This window comes from Cetorhinus maximus, chromosome 10 (genome assembly GCF_964194155.1).
Source record: "Cetorhinus maximus chromosome 10, sCetMax3.hap1.1, whole genome shotgun sequence".
In the NCBI taxonomy this organism is placed as follows: domain Eukaryota; kingdom Metazoa; phylum Chordata; class Chondrichthyes; order Lamniformes; family Cetorhinidae; genus Cetorhinus; species Cetorhinus maximus.
In genome coordinates, this window is record NC_135888.1 from 72,038,338 (window position 1) to 72,056,497 (window position 18,160).

Genomic DNA, 18,160 nt, shown 5'->3' on the forward strand with positions numbered 1-18,160 from the left:
TGTCTAAACCAACGGCTGAGAATTCAGATTATTAACTTCTAAAGTGATAAGTGCAACATCTTTGAACCATTCACTTTTAATGTAAGAAGAATAAAAGAAAGACTTGCATTTTAGTTCACCTTTCATATTCTTAGGACATGCTGAAGTGTTTCACAGACAATAAATCCTTTTTCTCCTTGAAGCTCAGTCATTGCAAACTTGATAGCTAATTTACACTCAGCAGAGTATCACAAACCACAAGATAAATATTTTGGCTCGTTTGATTGAGTGTTAAATTTTCGTCAGCATGCTAGATGAATTCCACTGCCTTCTTCAAATAGTGCCACAGGAATTTTCACCCAAACACGTAGACTGAAACTCAGTTTAACATCACATCCAAAAGAAATGGTAGATACCTCCAACAATGCAGGATTCACTCAGTTGTAGACTGAAGAGTCAGTCTAGAATATATTCTCACATCTTCCGTGACTTGAATCCATGTTCTTTGAACTCAGGAATGCGAGTGCCACTACTGAGGCAAGCTGAGGCCAGAGGCACTTATTATGCTGCAAAATAATTCGGTTGGTACAGTATAAACCTCAGGATATTTAACTCAAAAGGAAAAGCTGAAATAAACAAACATGTTTGGTTAGTTTTCATTAACTGGCATCTTTCTGTGTTTTTTTTAATTTAAGCCTCTAACCTAAAAGAAAACAATAATCATTGTGAATGTACAGAAGAGATAAACAATGTTCAAAATTTATAAAAATTCTTTATATAATTTGGGAGAATGTTCATTCTTTGCTAGAAAAAGACTAAAGAGTTCCTTAAAAGAAAGGTATTGTGAAGCACTAGCTAAATGTTCTTGGGTGAGAGGGGAAATCAAGATTTTTAAGCTTTGAAAAATAAGTGAAATATCCAAACTAATATTTATAAGTTATGAATATGGAATATTTTTGTGACTGGAAGCCACCATTTCTGTTCAATACAGTCCAGACAATGGTTCATACAATTGTAGTGTTGGAATTGTAGAAAATACTGATGGATTAGAAATACATTCACACTCTGCAGCAAGGCAACTTTTTAGAAAACTGAAACAAAAACAAAAATTGCTGGAAAAACTCAGCAGATCTGACAGCATCTGTGGAGAAAAAGACAGAGTTAACGCTTTGAGTCTGTATGACTCTTCTTCAGAATTAAAGAGCAGTAAAAATGTGGTGAAATATATACTGTTTAAGGGGGGTGAGACAGGTGAAGCTGGATAGAAGGCTAGTGATAGATGGAGGCAAAGGAGAGATTGCAAAAGATGTCATAAACAAAAGGACAAAGGGTGGACGTGGGGAAGATGTTTCCATTAGTAGGAGATACTAGGACCCGAGGGCACAGCCTCAGAGTAAAGGGAAGATCTTTGAGAACAGAGATGAGGAAAAACTTCTTTAGCCAGAGAGTGGTGAATCTATGGAATTCATTGCCACAGAAGGCTGTGGAGGTCAGGTCATTGAGTGTATTTAAGACCGAGATAGATAGATTCTCGATTGGTAAGGGGATCAAAGATTATGGGGAGAAGGTGGGAGAATGGGGTTGAGAAACTTATCAGCCATGATTGAATGGCGGAGCAGACACGATGGGCCGAATGGCCTAATTTCTGCTCCTATGTCTTATGGTCTTATGTTGATGGTGGTGGTACTGGCTAAAGGAGGTGCTAAATGGTGACATTAAGAGCAGAAAGCACAATGATCAAGTGACAGATAGCCCTAGTGAAGGAGGGGACAGTGTGGGAAAAAAGATTGAAACAGGCTAAAAGGTGGGGATAAAACAATGAATGGAAATAAATTTAAAAAAAATAATAGAAATAAGTGGGAAAAAAATATATATATAAAAATTAAAAAATAAATATTTTTAGAAAGGGGTTCAAAAAGCGGTGAGGATGGAGGAGAGAGTTCATGATCTGAAGTTGTTGAACTCAATGCTAAGTCCAGAAGGCTGTAAAGTGCCTAATCGGAAGATGAGGTGCTGTTCCTCCAGTTTGCGTTGAGCTTCACTGGAACATTGCAGCAGGCCAAGGACGGACATGTGGGCATGAGAGCAGGGTGGTGTGTTGAAATGGCAAGCGACAGGAAGGTCTGGGTCATGCTTGCGGACAGACTGAAGGTGTTCTGCAAAGCGGTCACCCAGTATGCGTTTAGTCACTCCAATGTAGAGAAGACTGCGTTGGGAGCAGCAAATACAGTAGACCAAATTGAGGGAAGTGCAAGTGAAGTGCTGCCTCACTTGAAAGGAGTGTTCGTGCCCTTGGATGGTGAGGAGGGGAGAAGTAAAGGGGCAGGTATTGCACCTTCTGCAATTGCATGGGAAGGTGCCGTGGGAAGGGGTTGAGGTGTTGGGGGTGATGGAGGAGTGGACCAGGGTGCTCCGGAGGGAATGGGGAGGGGGGAGGGTGAAGGGAAGATGTGTTTGGTGGTGGCATCATGCTGGAGTTGGCAGAAATGGCGGAGGATGATGCTTTGAATGCGGAGGCTGGTGGGGTGACCCTATCATGGTTCTGGGAGGGAGAGGAAGGTGTGAGGGCAGAGGCGCGGGAGATGGGCCGAACACGGTTCAGGGCACTGTCAACCACACAGGGTGGGAAACCTCGGTTAAGGAAAAAGGAAGACATGTCAGAAGTACTGTTTTGGAAAATGGCATTATCGGAACAACTGCGACGGAGGCAAAGGAACTGAGAGAATGGAATGGAAGCAGGGTGTGAGGAGTTGTAGTTGAGGTAGCTGTGGGAGTCGGTGGGCTTGTAATGAATATTGGTGGACAGACTATCACCAGAAATTGAGACAGAGAGTTCAAGGAAGGGAAGGGATATTTCAGTGATGGACCATGTGAAAGTGATGGAGGGGTGGAAATTGGAAGCAAAATTAATAAATTTTTCCAGGTCCAGACGAGACCATGAAGCGGCACTGAAACAGTCATCGATGTATGGGAGAAAGAACTGTGGGAAAGGGCCTGAGCAGGACTGGAACAAGGAATGTTCCACACACCCCATAAAGAGACAGGCATAACTAAGGCCCATGCAGGTACCCATAGCTGCACCTTTTATTTGGAGGAAGTGAGACCAGTTTAAGGAGAAATTGTTCAGTGAGAGAACAAGTTCAGCCAGACGGAGGAGAGTGGTGGTGAATGGAGATTGTTCAGGCCTCTGTTCAAGGAAGAAGCGGAGAGCCCTCAGACCATCCTGGTGGGGGATATCCAATCCCTCTACACCTCCATCCCCCACCAGGATGTTCTGAGAGCTCTCTGCTTCTTCCTTGAACAGAGTTCTCATGCCCACATGTCCGCCCTTGGTCTGCTGCAATGTTCCAGTGAAGCTCAACGCAAACTGGAGGAACAGCACCTCATCTTCTGATTAGGCACTTTAAAGCCTTCCGGACTTAACATTAAGTTCAACAACTTCAGGTCATGAACTCTCTCCTCCATCCTCACCGCTTTTTGATCCCTTTTTTCAAATATTTATTTTTAAATTTTTATATATATATTTTTTCCCACCTATTTCTATTATTATTTTAAAAGTTTATTTCCAATCATTGTTCTATCCCCACCTTTTAGCCTATTTCGAGCTTCTTTCTCACACGGTCCCCTCCCTCCCACCCCCACTAAGGCCATTTGTCACTTGCTCATTCTGTTTTCCACTCTTAATGTCACCATTTAGCGCCTCCTTCAGCAAGTATCACCACCATCAACACCCCTTTGACCTTTTGTTTATGACATCTTTTGCAATCTCTCCTTTGCCTCCACCAATCACTAGCCTTCTATCCAGCTTCACCTGTCCCACCCCCCTTAAACAGTATATATTTCACCACATTTTTACTTCTCTTTAGTTCTGAAGAAGTTATACAGACTCAAAACATTAACTCTGTCTTTCTCTCCACAGATGCTGTCAGACCTGCTGAATTTTTCCAGCAATTTTTATTTTTGTTTCAGATCTCCAGCATCCGCAATATTTTGCTTTTGCTCTCTTCTAAAAAACTGATTTAGATGCAGGAAAATATTGTACTATGAAATGCAGCACAGTAGAATGGATATCCCATTTATCCTAAGGAAGGTCCACACTTTGATTATTTGTACTGATAGTTTTAATTACATTATCTTGAAAACCAAACAAAACATTTTAGAACAAACTGCCGCATCTGTTGTTATTGGCCGAGATTTTGCAGTAGAAATAACAGTGAGGCTATCAGCACATATTGTTATTAAAGTGTAAATCAGACAGCAATATCCAGCGATTGTACATGTCATAGAAATTAGAAAATTGCTATCCAAGTTTCCCTGTTCCTTCAGAAGCTTCACTATACTGGTATCTCACCAGGGGGACTCAGCGTTGAAACCTATGAAACAGTGTGAAGTTGCTGTACTTATATCATAGAAACCCGCTAAACTTGTGAGAAAACGTTAAGGCTTGTCCATTTCAATGTAAGTAAATTTTTAACAACATAGGTCTTAATTACTGCCAAATAACCTCTTCCCTCAGTAAAAATGTTTTACAAATGTGGAGTCTCACTTCTTCTGATTTTGATTGTTGTTGGTGATTTAAAGAAATAAAGTTTCCTAAACTTTTCCTTTCTGTTTCTATTATTTTTCTTTCAATCCTATCTTTATTCTATTTTGCTTTCTGTGCCTGATTTGCCATTGAATTGACTATTCTCACTGATAATTCATAGTTCAGACTCTGTGTACCTCATTAATAATTCTTTGATTTGATTGGTTAAGGAGATGCTGGGGGTTATTTGGTCAAAGGGTGAAAATAGGTGCTAAGTATGTGCCATGCTAATAAGCAATGCCCATGTGAAAGTCTTGTTTAAGCTAATTTTGTTGGTGAGGTTTTGATAAAGCGTCCCAGGAAATTTCCTCATGTGTTTCAAAAGTCCTCTTCACACCTGTGAACTGTGAAAGCTGATTAAGTACCTTTCAAAATCCTCAACAAGAACACGTTTACTCCCAATTAGCTTGTCACTGTTAGGTCAAATGCTATCCACCAACATGCTGTGTAGTCTCTGTAATGAGCAACAACAGCCAATTTAAGTGTCAATCAGCTCCTAACAATCTTCTGTGTTGCCGTTCCTAGAGTGCACTTCAACTCATTTACCTAAATGGTGTCTTGTGCTAAACATGGATGTCATGAAAATATTATAATTTTCATAATATTATTGTGATTCATTGTAAAAGTGGGTTAATAGTGAGGTTTGGATTAGTTCCTCTGAGTGTATGTGTGTGTGTGTGTGTGTGTGTGTGTGGGCGTGGGGGGAGGGGGGGTAGATTTAATTGAATTGGAGACAGCTGGTCTAGAGGTTTTGAGTTATCAACAAGAAGCTAGGTTTGAAATGCTAAATACCTAAACATGGCTGAAGTTTTATAATGTGAGATGTAAGGAAAATTTGCATTTTTAGATAAACCAGAGTAGTTTGAATTTCAAAGAGATGGTAAGATGTTACGCCTAGCCAGAAGAAGCTAAGCCAAACAGTGTGTTTATTTTTCCCAAAGGTTACTGATAAAATTAGTAATATGAAATATTTATATTATGAGAAAAGCAAAGTTGCAAAGACATATTGGAACAATGGAGTTTGCATTAAAACGGGAGAAACATGTATAAAGGAGATGAGGTTATGTGTAAGAGGAGAAGGCATTCTAAGATCTAACAAGTGTGAAAAGCCTCCAGCCTCTGTGCATGAAGTTGTTGTGTACAGGAACTGAAGCTGAGAAAACTTATTTTGAATGAGACTGTCCAGGGTATTGTGTTGCTTTGCCTAGGTCTGTTTAAATCTATTTATTTTTACTGTTGCCTTAATAGGGTGGAACTGGAAGCCAGATTAATTAGGGGTTTTAGGAGTTATTATAGTAATAATTTGTAGAACTATAAATGTACTTGAAATCCTTTCTTTTGTTAATAAATTTAGTTTTCTAAAAACCTCTGAAGTCCTGGTAATCTCATTACTTCTGAATTCAAGGCATGCATCTCGAAATAAAATACAAATTGCAAAACAGTTGTGACCGCATGATCAAGTTTCCCTTGTGGATTTGATCTGCCTGGCACACATCATCTGCCACATCATAACAGTGGGTTAAATCACCATTGTAGCTCAAGACAAAAACAGAATTACCTGGAAAAACTCAGCAGGTCTGGCAGCATCGGCGGAGAAGAAAAATTTTGGCTATCGTGGAGGTTCTTTAGTGCCTAAATATCCAGGGACAATTGGGTAGTTGCTTGCCCCATTCACACAGTTCCCAGAGTCTCTGCTGAAGACCATATGTTGAAATGGCTTCCTAATCCCAGCAAGTTCCAGTGCAAAACCCCACAGAATGTCTGTGAGTAAGTGTAAGTGAAATGAATGGCTGGTATATTTGGTTCAATGATAGCCAGAAAATCCAGGCTAGCATGTGCATTTTTGTGATATAATAGGTGTTATACTACAGAGCAAGGGTTAGTGTTCTTGTTTAATATAAACTTTTCCTTAGAGTTTAATAAGTGGAAGACAACCATACGAATCAGCCTCTGAATGAAAAACAAATGACATTCTCTTCAGCGGTTATTCACTTAATCAACACCACAATTTATGGCACAGGCTCTTATTCTAAAACTCAGGGCTGCCAATGACAGATTGTGCACATAGTATGGTCTCTTGGGCTTCTGTACATTCCATTACTATTACACCATCCTTACTTCCAAGAAATTAATATAGAAATCAAGTTTCTTCCATCCCTTTGACTCCCAGGTTTTGTATGAGTCCAAGGCCCCATTTCGCTGGACTATTCATGAGAATGGTATTACTAGTACCAATCTCTCATCAAGCTGCATATTTATGTTCCAATAATAAACACAGACTATTTGCTTTCATTTGCTGACGATGTATATGAGGAATCAGCACCTATATACCAGATAATCCTGTTAATGCTTATATCCCAGAAATAAGTATGCAAAATTCAAGCATCATTGGTAAACTATATTCTAAATTCTTAGAAAAGTTACATAGGAGGTCTATCACAATGTTTCCAAGAAACTTCAGTTCTAAGGAGAGGTTGGAATTAAGACTGTTCTCCTTGGAACAGAGAAGGTTAAAAGGTGACCTTATTGTATTTGTTCATGGGATGTGGGCACCACCGGCAAGGCCAGCATTTGTTGCTCATCCGTAATTACCCATGAGAGCAGTTAAGGGTCAACCATATTGCTGTCAGTCTGGAGTCACAGACCGGGTAAGGATGGCAGATTTTCTTCCCTAAAAGGCATTAGTGAACCAAATGGGTTTTTACTATACAATAGTTTCTGACACTAGTTTACAATGCCAGATTTTTAAAATGTAATTCATTGAATTTAAATCCTACCAACTGCTGTGGTGGGATTTGAACCTGTATCCTAAAATATTAGCTATGATGCTCTGAGTCACTAATCCAGTGACATTAACACTATGCCACTGTATCCCATAAGCTAAGCAAAGTTTTCAAGATGATGAGAGGTTTTGGTAGAATAGGTGGCGAAAAACTATTTCTTTTGGTACTTGGGCCAATAGCCAAATGTCATACATATAAAATAATTGGCAAAAGGGAGATGGGGGAATTTCTTTCCATCAGAGAGTTGTCAGGAAGTGGAATGTTCTACCTGAAAAGGCAGCTGATTCCATAAATAATTTTCAGAGGGAGTTGGACAGGGACTTGCAGATGAAGAATTTAAAGGTTTATCGACAAAAAGATGGGACCAAGCATCCAGGCATTGTGTTATGTTATTTTGCTTATAAAGAAACAAGCACTAGATATATTGGGGTTGAAATATCTTTATATCTGGCAGCATTCAGCTAGCTTACAGCTGGAATATCATGGCCAGCCCCTAGAGTGGATTGGCAGGCAGGGGCGGGTGTAAAATCAAGAGCGATAGTGGGGAATGCTGTGCCCGTTATCTACCTGCCTCTGCTGTATTATACCAGTGATGGGGTAGGTGCCCATCTTTAGGCCAATTGAAGCTCTAAAGTGGCGAATTAATGGCCACTTAAGGGCTTCCTCCTGCCGGTCCTGGTATTTTACCAGTGGTGAGGTGTGTCCATGCCATGTGGCAAGGTTGCCAGGTATACCTTGGCAGCCTGGCTGCATGTTTGAGGTTAGGACACCTCTTGTTCAGACACCCCCACTTGAACCACAGCACTGGCTTCCCGATTGCAAACCCGCCACCTCACCTGGGCCTGCCTGACTGAGCCCGGTGAGACCACTTCACTTATTTTCAAGTCCGGTCTCCAGTGACAATTCTGCAGCTCAAGTGCCACTGCCGGAACTGGAAAGCTGTCGACCATCTGATTTGCCAGTAACTCTTGGAGGCAGGATATCCGCCCTCATGGGGGTGGATGCCATGACCTCAGGCACAACTGCATGAATCATATAAAATTGTATGATAACTTCCCAGGCTGGGTGAAGCAGGCTCATCCCCAGCTTTGCAGTTGGCGGGCAGAGCTACCAACTCCATGTGCTCACCTACTTCTTCAGTTTGGATCTGACTAGCTTAACTGACACTCAAGTGAAAATCTCTATATGATCATAAAAAAACTGAAATATTACAGGCAGGTTTGAGACACTGGGCTTTCACAGCATCTTGTCTTTCATCTGTCCTTATTCCAAGGGTTGACCGCATTATGAACAATCTTTCAGCACTGATTTCTATCCTCTGTTGCCCTGACTGCCTGTCCCATAGAGAGGCAGTCCACATTCTGATATTATGCCACCTTAGGCCTTCCTTGTGCAGGTTTTCCAGGTGCTTTGCCTTGCATTGCCTCTTTTTCCAAAAACTCCCCTCATGTTCGCATCACATGTCCAAAATATGTGAGCTTCCTTGATATCACTGCCTCAAGCAGGTTCCTCTTAACACCAGCTTTCTCAAACACCTGCTCATTTGCCCGCTTGGCTGTCCATGACACATGTAATATCCGTCTGAGTCCTTTCATTTCAAATGTTCTTATTCGAGCCTCATCACTCTTCTTGATGGTTCAGCTTTCACAACCACACATTGTCACCGGCCACACAAGGGTTTTCAGAAGATGAATATTCATTGTCATTGAGATGCTGTGGCTACTCCATGCTCTTTCAAGTGAGTTTACAACGCCATGACCCTTGTTAAATGTAGCCCAAATTTCTTTGGTAGACTTTGCATCTTCTGTGATGAGTGACACAGGATAGCAGAAGGTATCAACTTGCTCAAGCTGAACTCTATTAATCAGGATCTTGCAGGTCTTTCCACCCATCCCCATCACCTTTGTATTGTCAACATTGATCAGGAGATTGTATTTCCAGTTAACTCAATAACTTCATAATGGCTAGATTTCTCAATGTCTATTGTTTCCCTGCTTTCCATAGGCATTTAGCTTTAGATACTTTAGCTATTGGTGTTAAATCATTTCTCTTTACATCAGATCCTTCCAGATTATTTACTTTTGTTCTGCCTTGTGTAAATCCCTCTCTTTTGAGTCACATTGAAAAACAACCTCCAGAAGTAAACTCAATTCTGACTGTATCCCAGGAAACTGTCTTTGGGTGAAAAAGATTGAGTTTATATCATCAATGACAGACTTAACTGGCTTTTGACCTTATTGTACCTGAGTTTTGTGTTTTTTGCAGCTGAAGGAGCAAGAGCAAGGGGACAAGAAAGCAAAGAGAAAAAAATAAACCAAGTGTCACCTTGACTCTGGAAACCAGTAAGTAGCTGTCTCATTTACTATTTTGCAAATACCTTGGGGTGGGAAATTTCAAAATATGCCGTTGGACTGGTATCCCAACGTGCTCCTGCCTCCTTCTGTCTTTCCAAATGTGGGTGGAGTCATGAACCCTTGTGGCTGAGGTGGGAAGCCAATTAAAGTTGTTACACAGGAAATTTAGAGAGATTTGCTGCATGGATTCCCTCTTCCCCAAAAGGAGATCACCTCCACCCTGTGTCTCCAAATCAGCTGGTAGGAGAGGATGAGAGCAAAGTAGGAGTGAATTCCTTAGTGTAACTGAGGAGCTGTGAAGACTTTGATCAGTTAAATGGATGAGCTGCCGACATGCTCAGGTGAGAGGCTGCTTTGCACTCAAAATAAAGAGAGTGCAATTACTGCTTGACAGGTGACTGCTAGCTTCTCAGAAGGCACATCACCAATCCAGCACTTCATCCACCTTCAGCTCCAGTTCTTTGCTGCCAGCATTCAGAATGCCATGGGAGCATCTTATGCAGCTTCACCATTCACTTCTGCTGATGGTTCAGGACATGGGGCTCACCACCACCACCTGCTCCAGGAGCAGTAGAAGCAACACCAGCAGCAGCAGGATCAGCTGCCTTCTCCTCAGCCACATGCTCCTCATGGAAGAGGGGATAGCCACCAAGATCCAGCAGGAAGGAGGCAAGAACTTTAATTGAACATAAGAATATAGGAACTGGAGTAGGCCACTTAGCCGGTGAGCCTGCTCCGCCATTCAAAAAGATAATGTCTGATCATCTACCTCTACATAATTTTTCCTCACTGTCCCCATATCCCTTGATGTCGTTAGTATCCAGAAATCTATTGATTTCTGTCTTGAACATGCTCAATGATTGAGCTTCCACAGGCCTTGACAGCCAACTCTACCAGAAACCTACCAGTGAACCAAGATCTCGTAATAATTGCACTATCTTCTACACCTGACCACATCCAAAAAATAGCTAACCCAAATTGGCTGCAAGGTTTACAAATCTATGCCTCAAGGACAATCAAAGGATACTGTTATGGAGTTGATCTTCTGACAACTTAGTGGAAACAATTAAATCCTTTACAAGGCAGCAGCAGCAACTACATGCATGCATCAAACTCCATAAGTAAAGAAGAACGCTGCTAACACATTGGTTTACACAGATCATGTGATGTTACAACTGTTATGGCACAGCTGATGGTAAATGTTGAGCTGCTCAAATCCCAAAGAGAAACTTGAAACAATTGCCACAACTGTTTTGCAATTTATATAAATTTCAAGATGCGTGCCTTGAATTCAGTAGTAAAAAAACCACTGAGGCTTATAGGTTTCTTACAAAACTAAATTAAACTTTTATTAATAGAAGAAATGATTTTAAGTACACACATAGATCTACAAATTACTACTATGATAACTTCTAAATCCCCTAGTTAACCTAACTCCCAGTTACACTTCCATTAAGGCAACAGTAAGACACATAGATTTTAAAAGACCCAGGCAAAGAAACACGATATCCTGAACAATCCAATTCAAAGCGAGTCTTCTTAACTTCAGTTCTTGCAGACAGCAACGTGAGGCTTAGATGCTGGCGGTTTTTCACATTTGTTAGATCTTAGAATGCCTGCCTTTACACTCAGCCTTCTCTCCTTTATACAAATTTTCCTCTTTGAATGCAAATTCCCTTTGTTTCACTTTGTCTTTGGGCTTTACTTCTCTAATAATAAAAAACTCTATCATAGTACCAATTTTACCAGTAATCTTTTGGAAAAATAAACACACTGTTTCTTAACTTCTTCTGGCTAAGTGAAACATTTCACCCCCTCTTTTGAATTCAAGCTATTCTGGTTTATTTAAAAATGCAAATGTTCCCTTTGCACCTTACATTCTAATACTTCCCCCATGTTTACCTACGTAATTTTTCAAACCTAGCTTATCTTCTGATACATCAAAGCCTTCAGACCAGCTGCCTTTAATTCAATTAAGTCACACACACACACACACATCCATAGACACAGACCGCACTATTACTCTAATTTACAATAAATTTCACAAACATTATGAAAATTATTATATCTTCCTGATACAACACAGGATTATTCTTAAAGCTACAGTCCTATGTTTAGCCAAACTAAATTACTATATTCCTACCCCTTTAACTTTCCTGTACATTTTGCATTTACAAGGATATTTATCTCATGACATTACAATATTTACACATGTCATGAAATTACAAGTTCAGTCTTTCAGGTGGCTTCCTGATCCGTGTGGAATGTCGCAGCTCCACAACTGCAGATTCTTTTGTAGGAAACACATTCTCTGGAACTGCATTAACATCAGGTACCTCATTATGCACATGCAGTTCAGTATCTTCCACTCTTACAAAGACATTGGGCATGTCTGTCCTTGGTTTAGCAGCTTCAACATGAACCACTGGTTCAGTAATGGTTACAGGTGGAACATCATTTTGTTGGATTATCTCTCTTTCTCGTAAATGATCCACATGCTTACTGGTGATCCGGCCCTCCAATTCCATGTGGTGCGACAATGGTCCGGTCACAGAGCTTACTTTACCGGGTAACCACTTCAGTCCTCCACCAAAATTCTTTACATATACTACTTCTCCAACAGTGAATTGTCTCTTACGACTATGCAAATCATGAGTCGCTTTTTGTTCCTTGACTTTTCTCCACCTTCCCCTCCAAATTAGGAAGTATTAAGCTTAGTCTTGTCTGAAGATGGTGCACCTTCAGTAATTCTGCAGGTGCTGTTCCTGGTGTAGTGTGGGGGTTTGTTCTGTAGTGAAACAGAAAATGAGCAAATTTGGTCTCCAGCGAATCACTTGTTAACTTTTTCATCCCCACCTTAAAAGTTTGTACTGCCCTTTCCACCAGCCCTTTTGATAATGGGTGCTACGGTGCAGTCTTCACATGGTTGATATCGTTGTGGCTGATAAATCATTGGAACTCAGCATTTGTAAATGCAGTACCATTATCAGAGACGATTACCTCTGGCAATCCGTGAATGGGGAAGCTCTGTCGTACCTTTCCTATGGTAGAGGACTGACATTGGCAACTTTACCTCATAAATGTCTAACCACTTGGAATAAGCATCTATAATCAGTAGAAACATGGTCCCAAGGAAAAGACCAACGTAGTCAATGTGCAATCACACCCAGGGTCTACCAGGCCGCTCCCATGTGTGTAATGGGGCTGCCATCAGCAACTTTTGTAGCTGTTGACATTGCCCACAACATTTAACTACCTTCTCAATATCGTCATCCATCTCCAGCCACCAAAGATAAATCTGTGCTATCATCTTCATTCGGGAGATCCCTGGATGGGCTTTGTGTAGCTCTACTAAAAGTGGTTCCCTTCCCTGTGGAGGAACTACTTCCCGTGCACCCCATAATAGAATATCATCTCAACTGCTCAACTCATATCTTTGGTTGAAAAACCAAATTCATCCCAAACTCCATTCATCAGAGACTGGTTCCTGGGACCATCCATGTAACACGTGGGGCAGAATATTGCGCTCATGAGACAGGCGAGCGCCTAACCCGAATGAGCGTAAAATGATGCACAATGACATTGGGCAAGCTTCCCGATGTCATTGCGCACTTGCGCGATATTTTGGTCAGCGGGTGTGTGCGTGCATGAGTCGGCAGTGCGCCCATCGAAAATTAACAGTCCTATTAAGGTCATTAAAGTACTAATTGAATTTAATTTTTCGCTGCTCATCCAACCTTACGGTTGGCAGGCAGGCGAAAAGCCCAAGCGGCCTTTGGATTTTATAGGAAACCTCATCCATGGGCGGGGTGAGGTTTCCAACAGCAATTAAAAATTAAATAAAAATTTTAACATTTTAACATTCAATTCATAACATGTCCCTGCTCATGCGACAGGGTGGACATGTTATTAAAATTCTTTACTTTTCATTTTTTAAATCTTCAGCTCTCTGAGGCAGCTCTGTGCCTCAGGGAGCTTTCATTGCGCACACTTGTGCACATATGCAAACTTGTGCAGTCGCCTTTCTCTTTCTCCGACCAAGGCAGCACTGAGAACTGCAGTGCGTGTTTCATGCTGGGCTGGTCTTAATTGGCCCACCAGCATGAAATCACAGTTGGAGACCAATCCTGGGTGGTGGTCACTTTCACGGCCGCTCCCGCTTGCCCCCGTCGAGCCCACTTGATGAGGGCAAAATCCTGGCCTTGGTCTCTCATTTGAGACAGGACTGGATCACAATTCATCCAGTTTCTTATCTGCCTGACACAGACTGGTGAGGCATCTAGAACATTTGTCACTAATACGAGCTCCAGTGGGGTTTGGGATAAGTTCATCAAGCTCTTGCCAAGGAAGGTGACTTAGGGCATCGGCATTTGCTATATGAATCCCTGGTCTATTTACAAAGGTGTATTCATATGCTGCCAAAATTAGGGCCCATCTTTGTATTCTTGCAGAGGCTATGGAGGTTTAGCCTTTTCCTTGCTAAACAGACCCAAAAGCGGTTTGTGGTCTGATACTATCATGAAATGTCACCCATGCACGTATTGTTGGAACTTTTTTACACCAAAAATAATTGACAGACCTTCCTTTTTGATCTGAGAATATCCTTTTTCAGCTGTGGTAAGTGTCCTGGATACATAGACTATTAGCCTCTCTGTACCGTCATCCATTTAGTGAGAAAGTACCATTCCCACTCCATAGGAGGACTCACTCCATAGCAGGTTAGCACCAATTCCTTCGTCAGGTCATAATGCACTAACAAATTTGAAGAGTATAAGAGCTGTTTTACGTTCATGAAGACTTCTTTTGGGGTGCCTCCCAAAACCAAAGCTATTTTTCTCTTAGCATTGAATGTAGAGGGTCTAGAACTGTGGATAAATTTAGTAGAAATCACCCATGATAACTTAGCATCCCTAAAAATGATTTAAGTTCAGAGGTGTTCTTGGGTGCAGGTGCCTTTCTTATTGCTTTAACCATCTCTTTAACCGGGTGTAACCCTTGGGCATCTACCTGGTGTCCCAAATAAATGGCTTCATTTGCTTGAAAAGTGCATTTTTCCATCTTCAGGTGCACTCCTGCTTCTAAAAATCATTTCAGGACTTCCTCTAGGTTAGCCAAGTTTTCCTCTTTTGTGAATCCAGCTATCAGTACATCATCCAGGTAAACCACAACCTGAGGAAATCCTGTAGTAAGCTCTCGATTGTCATGTGAAAAATGGCACAGGCTGAGAAAACACCGAAGGGCAGGTGTGTATATTGGTATATTCCTTTGTGGGTATTTATGGTTACCAATTCCCGGGAGGCATCATCCAGCTCCAGTTGCTGATATGCATGACTCATGTCAAACTTTGTATACGTTTTCCTTTCTTCTAGTTTGGCATATAGGTCTTCAATTTTGGGAATAGGGTACCTGTCCAGTTTGGCCGTCCTGTTGACCGTTAGTTTATAGTCCCCAAAGATCTGGATGGTCTGATCCGGTTTTAGGGCAGGGACTATGGGTGCTGCTCACTCTGAGAGCTGAACCGCTTTTATGACACCCTGCCTCTCTAGCCAGTTTAGCTCAGTGTCAATCTTCTCTCTCAAGGCGTATGGCACTGGTCTTGCTTTCAAGAAGCGAAGGGTTGAGTCTGGGTCCACATAAATATTGGCCTTGGATTTTTCCCAATCCATCCTTGAAGTTGGTGTCATATTTTTTTAGCAGCTCTGGTAGTCCACCTGCTCACAACTGGAAGATTTTGGATCAGTTTAATTTAATCTCCTTCAGCCAATCACACCCAAGAAGGCTTGGTCTTTCACCTTCTATCACCATCACTAGTAGCTGTGCCAATTGGTGTCTACAATGAACAGTTGCTCTGGTGATACCTTTTACTTGGATTTCTTTACCTGCGTACGTTTTCAACTTGGCAGATGTTTGTTCCAAATTTAATTGTTTATCAACTTTATTTAAATATCTGAAAGTGTGTTCTTCTATTACAGTGGTACAAGGTCCCATGTCTACTTCCATTTTTAATGGTTTACCATTCACTTGCACTGTAACAAATATTGGCTCTGTCTTCCCAACTTTCATGTTGAATAATGAATAAATGTCAGAATTGGTTGTGTCAGGCTCTTCTACACTATAGACTTCATTGGACTTTGTTTGTTGTTTGGAGGCCTGTTTAACTTTTGCTTTGCACTGTCTCATTATGTGTGCACTTCTGTGACAAAAATAACATTCTACTTTTTTTAAAATTGCCAATCGCTAGAAGACTGATTATTTCCATGTCAATGAAAGTTATTTTTCGATTTAGTTGCTAAGCTGTTTCCTCTCATTTTTCAGTTAACAGGGGCTGTTTCCCGCTTTGTGGCGGTGTCCCGGCTTTTTGCGCCACTTTCGGATGACTGTTCCTGCCCAACTAGGAGAACAGCACCATTTTACGCGTCTTGAATTGCTTGTGAATCCCTTATAGCACTTTCCATCACCAGCGCTATGTCTAACGTTTTCTTAAAATCAAGATTCACTTCAGCCAGCAATCTACACTGAATGCTGTCTTTCTGCATGTCACATATTAAACATTCTCTGGACTTGTCATTCAGGGTTTCACTGAAATCACAATATTCCATTAGTTGTTTTAATTTTGCCATGTAGGGGGGCAATTATCTTCCCTGGATCTCTATTCCGTGAATTGAACCTGAACCTCTGCATTGTGACTGAGGGCTTGGGTTGAAAATGTCCCTTAACGAGGTCTACTAATTCACTGAAAGTCTTCGAATCTGGGGCACTGGGAGCCGTCAAGCATCAAATTGAACTGTAGGTCTTGCTCCCACAAATACTCAGGAGATTCGCTTTCCTCTTTTCCTCCCTTGTGATTTTGTTTGCTTGTAACAAGAATGTGAGACGTTCTATATATTGAGACCGATCACCTGTGGCTGGCTCAAAGGGATTGATTCTGCCAAACTATGGCATTTCAGATGAATATATCTTCCTTTATTTTTAATGACCATAGATGCTCACAATTGCTGGGCGAGGCACAGCACCGAATCTGATTTATCCTCATTGCTGGTTTGTTATAGAGTTGATCTTCTGACAACTTTTCTCAGTGGAAATGTTTAACTTTATTTACAAGATAGCAGCAGCAACTACACGTGTGCATCAACCTCCATAACTAAAGAACTCTCCCTGTAGAGGTTCCCCGTGCTGCTAACACATTGGTTTACACAGATCATGTGATCTTACAACACAGGATTATTCACAAAGCCACAGTCCCACGTTTATCCAAGCTATAATTACTACAGATACTTAACTGTATATTCTTCTACCTTTTTTTATTGGAGTCTAACTTCTCCTATTTATGATACCTATGTGTGTGCTTGTGTGTGTGGGTGTGAGAGTGTGCCAAATGCCCGACGTCACATTTTTATTATTTTATTGGGTTTAGGGGCTAATAAATTTTCTCTTCCTTTGACTTAAGAAAACCTTGTTTGATTGGCTCCTCGTTGCTCACAGCTTAAACAGTTAAATACATTCTGATTTGGAAAAGCATATTCTCGTGAAGAGGAAACTTAAACCTTTGTTGTGACCAACTGAGGAGGTTGAATGGAGGGGAGCCAGTTCACCCCTTCTCACCTGGTTGTAACAATTTGTGGAGGGTGACAGTGAGGTATGATTCTGAGAGGGCAGAAGGATGATAGGGAGTGTGATTATTCACTGCTCAGATGAGGATGTGAGAGACCTACGGGGGGGGGAGTGGGGGAATGAGTGGAGCTGCAGGGTGTACTGACCTGAGGCTTTCTGTGCAGGAAAATGCTGGGCAAGTCAGAGTGTGGAGCTTGGCAGCTGACAGTTCTATCCTACTTATCTGTCATGCCCTCCTGAGTTCCTAGATCCTCTTGGTCCATGGTCTCCAGGTTGTACATACAGTTGCTTCTCATTTCTTTGCCCTCTTCTATCCATGTCTGCTTGGCTGGAGAGGCTATTTTCTTATTCCTCTCCTTGGGAGAGCTCACCGCACTACAGCCCCTTGGATTCCTCAGCTGGGCCTTCAGGTAAGAATGGGAGATCCAGGGTGCTGCAGCCTAAAAACATGTCACGGTCCCTTTAAGCAGAACTCATTCATCTGACAAAATGGCCACATCATCCTAGCTGCCCTCCCTAATTGGTCATGGAGTCTGGAGGCTGGCTCTTAGTTGATTGCCTTCCAGAAATAGTAGCCAAAGGGGCCATTGTTCCTACTTTCCAGTTCCCAACCCGAAAATGGTCCTGATGCCTCATAAAAAAATGAATATGGCAAGAATCCATCCCATGTCTCCACTTGTTTTTAATGAGGTGATGAAAATTTTTGTCACATCCATCATCTCTCCATTAGCTTTATTAAGGATGTTTATCGCCAGATGCAAAGGTTATTTACTCTGTGTCCTTATGTGTTAATATTCATTTTCCCTGAAGACTGCCTTGATATCCAAATGCCTTGATTATGAGACAGA

At 41.5% G+C, this 18,160-nt stretch overlaps 1 long non-coding RNA gene across 1 annotated transcript in view; it reads right to left on the reverse strand.

Moving 5' to 3' along the window:
- Nucleotides 1-546: 546 nt before the first annotated feature.
- LOC144685254 (uncharacterized) overlaps nucleotides 547-18,160 on the reverse strand; it is a 102,025-nt gene continuing 84,411 nt past the window's right edge. The window contains exon 3 of the long non-coding RNA XR_013577683.1: nucleotides 547-605. This is a non-coding gene — a long non-coding RNA (uncharacterized LOC144685254). The remainder of the gene's footprint in view (nucleotides 606-18,160) is intronic.